Source organism: Tamandua tetradactyla, unplaced genomic scaffold (assembly GCF_023851605.1).
Source record: "Tamandua tetradactyla isolate mTamTet1 unplaced genomic scaffold, mTamTet1.pri scaffold_179_ctg1, whole genome shotgun sequence".
Taxonomy (NCBI): domain Eukaryota; kingdom Metazoa; phylum Chordata; class Mammalia; order Pilosa; family Myrmecophagidae; genus Tamandua; species Tamandua tetradactyla.
In genome coordinates, this window is record NW_027518292.1 from 77,850 (window position 1) to 81,872 (window position 4,023).

Below are 4,023 nucleotides of genomic sequence, written 5' to 3' on the forward strand. Positions count from 1 at the left end.
GACCCAAGAAGGTGATTTTTCAGGAAAATTTAAAATGGAAAAAATGTATTTAGCAATGTTTACATTCACCAGTAAGTAGAGATATAAAAATCACATTCATTAATTTATTATGTACTCAGGAAATATTTACTGAGTGCCAAATGTGTCATACAATGTATTAAATGCTGGTTACATAATATCAAATATGACACTGATATTTGAGAAGAAAATAGGCTTTCATTTAATTACCAAAAGTTGCAATTTACTGTTTATTCTTCTTTAACAAACTGCTTATATCCATGTAACCCTCTCTTTATGCAGAGTCCCCTCTGTGTTCTACTCTCATCACCTATTAGTGAATTGTTGGGATTAGTCTCATTGCTTCACATCTCCCTTTCCAATAAAATGACCAAACAGTTTTTAGAAAATAAAATTGTATTACTCTGCTTCCAAGAAGAATTCAATGTTTGATCCTTTTAAGATAAATTCAGATGACTTAAGATTTTCAGTAACCTAACCATTTCCATCCTTATTTGTCACATTCACCAAACAGTTCTCACCAATAGCTCTGCCAGCATTCTCAGACTGTCCGCTCATTGTTCACTTTATTCCCCCACCCCCGGGGTAAAAATACTCTCTGTAAACACTAACAGTATTCATGCTAGTATTCCATCCCCCCCCAAATATCAATAATATGTCTATTCTTAAAGCAGATTAACTTCTAATGTTACTAGGTTAGTAAACACCGCTGTATAGGATGATCTTCATTGTCTCAGCAACCAAACATGTGATATCCACCCAACACAATCTAGAATTCCATGTGTATTGTTTTTATCCATATTTGTATGCCCAATATCCTTATTAGATTGCAAACAATTTGAGATTAACTATGACTTAAGCTACTGTGTTGTAAAATCCTAGGAGAAAAGGGTAGTATTGATCCAAATCCCACCCCTATTCTCAGGTGACCTAAATGAATGTGGATAAACTACTAAATATGTGAAAATGTGTATTTTTACTCTGGAAAAACATGAAAAATAATACCTGGCAGATAGTAGGGTCCAAATAAGTTATTTTTTCTTTCAGTTTTCAGTGTTAATTGTTCTACATATGCTTTTTTCAGATACTTGCACAGCATCTGCCTATTTCTACAAATGATATAAATCTAATATAATGTTGCATTATAAGCAGTGTGGGTTAGTGATATTACTAATAACGAAGAAGACATGTAAGAAGGGAAAATACATTGATTTAATATTCTGTAATTGCACTGTCATACATCATGGACAACTAATTAATCTATGTGAAAGCATACAAATCCATAGGGATTTCATTGTCAGTAGCATCATGTTCAACTATTGAGAGACAAATCTGCATTTGAAAGACTGTTTCACAGAGCTTGAGAAGATACAGAACTAAGAAAAAAATGGAAAATGTTCTTAATTTGAAAATACATATTCTTCCATGAATCCATATTCAAACGATCTCTCGAACAAACACGAAATTGAGAATCAAATTCAAATCTCATTTTATATCTGATACATGGTGTAGCATAAGAAGGGATTTATATTTGAGAACTTGGATTGTGCCTGAATTTGTACAATACATGATTCCATATATTTATGAACAATATTGCTTTTATATACTATCTCTTATTTGCAGTATTTGTTGAATTTGTTAAGTATTGCAACTAAATATATTCGGAGACAATTGAAGACCTCATGGGCAATCATATACTCATACCTAATGGACTCTAGTAGATCATATTTTGAAATACATCTCAGTAGAAACCGTGTTTTCAGAACTTAAATATCCATATATACATTATTTGACTTACACATCAAAATGTAATATTATTTAATATTTTCCATATAATATTTCCATTTGACATTTTCCTATTATCCCTTGACTTTAAAAAAAAAATTCAGCATATTCAGTTTGCTAGAGGGTGTGATGTTTCTTTCAGAATGTTATGTGATTTATTCTTCATAATCCTTTTCACAACATTTATTATGTCTTTATTTCTTAGACTACAAACAAAAGGATTTAAAAAAGGTATTATTATAGTATAAGAATATCAATATGTATGTCTTTATCTTCTTCTTGAACTGAATTTGGTAGAACATAAGCAAAAAGAACAGAACCATAAAATAAGGAGACAGGGAGAAAATGGGATGCAGAAGTTGATACTGCTTTGCCTCTTCCCCTTTTGGATTTCATTTTGAAAATAGTGTAAAGAATGCAGAAATAGGAGATGACAACTATGGTAATAGTAAAGATCTGAATTGACCCTGACAAGATGGGTATCATTAGTTCATTGATAAACGGGTCAACACAAGAAAGTCTGCACAAAGGAAGAACATCACAAAAATTGTGATTGATTTGATGAGATCTACAGAAAGTTAGCCTAAACAGAAACTCTAAATGAATCAGGAAATGCAAATTTCCAGCTATGTAGGCTGCTGCAGTCATCTGAACACAGAGTTTCTTTGTCATCCTGGTGTGTTACTGCAGTGGGCTGCATATTGCCACATACCGGTCATAGGCCATTGCTGCCAGAAGAAAGCAGGCTGCCCTTCAAGCAAGACAGAGAAAATAAAACTGTGCCATACATTCATCGAGGGAAATCATTCTGTCATTTGAAAATAAATTCTCTAACATCTTGGGAGTAATAGTACAGGAACAGCATGAGTCCATCAGAGCCAGGTTGCCCAGAAATATGTACATCGGTGTGTGAAGACGACACTCCATACAGAGCAGTGCCATCACACCAAGATTTCCTACCATGGTGATCATGTAGATGATGGAGAACAGCACAAACAAAAGGGGCTTCAACTCTGGTCTATCTGTAAATCCAGTGAGGGTAAAAACATTTTCCATGGAGTGATTATCTTTGGTCATCTCCACCTTCTCTGTTGAGATGGGATTTATGGACAAATTGTAATTTAGAATGTGTCTTATTTTCCCTTCAAATTTCTCACTGTGAAAAAGGCAGAAGAGCCTCTTCATTTGTCTTCTTTCTTTCAAATTCAGACACACAGACTTCTAGGGGACATTATTTCCCCTAAAGTTAGTTATATGGCTGTGAGTTATGAGACCCGGATACATAGGAACATTTTTACAATTTAAATGACAGTGCTTACAGTAGTGATGGTTTGCTGTATGAATTTAGTCAAGGATATTGTACAAAACTAGGATACACATATTAGTTCAGAATTTCCAAATAATTGCAATGTCAGTGTTGTATTGAATATTCTTAAAGCCTACTTTAAAGCAATTTTCCTTTATATGTATTTTTTTCTCCTGAGCAAACATTTTACCTATAGTATTGGAATTATGATAGGAAGTACATAAAGATCACTGGGAATGAAGGAGGGACTGTGTGTCTCTGATGAAACTCACCTAGAAAGGTTTGGGAAAAACTAGCCACATATTTATTTAATTAGTAATTAGTAATATCACCTTCATTTTTATGTCAACCCATTACGTCACCTATTCCTGCCTTCTCAGAGGAAATTCTCTGAGACTATTTGTAAATTAAATTTTTTTCTCTTTTTATGTGAACATAGCCATTTGTTGCTTTCAGGGTCTCCTTGATGATCTAATATTATTAGGATCGTGAGCATACCATGATAATGGTGAACAAATTATAAGGATTGTAAGGTGTATGAATATGCATCATGTTTAGCCTTTCCAAAGAGATTCCTCCTAATATTTTTAGCTTATCACATGACCTTCCTTTTATTTGATTACTCATTTAAGCTCATGTTTCCTTGATTTCTACATCTATTTATCTGTTTAATATTCAATGGCCATAGCTTTCTAATACTGACAGAATCAATAGTATGCTTCTAGGAAAACTTTAAACTCTGCTTCCTCTAAGATAAATCCTCATTCCTTAGTGTGACATTTAAAGTTCTCTCTATCCTTAACCACCTCCATCATCATCTTCTACATTGATCAACAGTTCGTTCAGTTTTGTCACTCTATCCACCCATTCTTCATTCCTTCCTACCCACCCCCAACCACCACACTCATTTCCAC

General features: G+C 33.7%; 1 pseudogene; it reads right to left on the bottom strand.

The window, feature by feature from the left end:
• Window positions 1–1,912: 1,912 nt before the first annotated feature.
• On the bottom strand, window positions 1,913–2,880 carry LOC143673190 (olfactory receptor 5K1-like; annotated as a pseudogene).
• Between the last annotated feature and the right edge of the window lie 1,143 nt (window positions 2,881–4,023).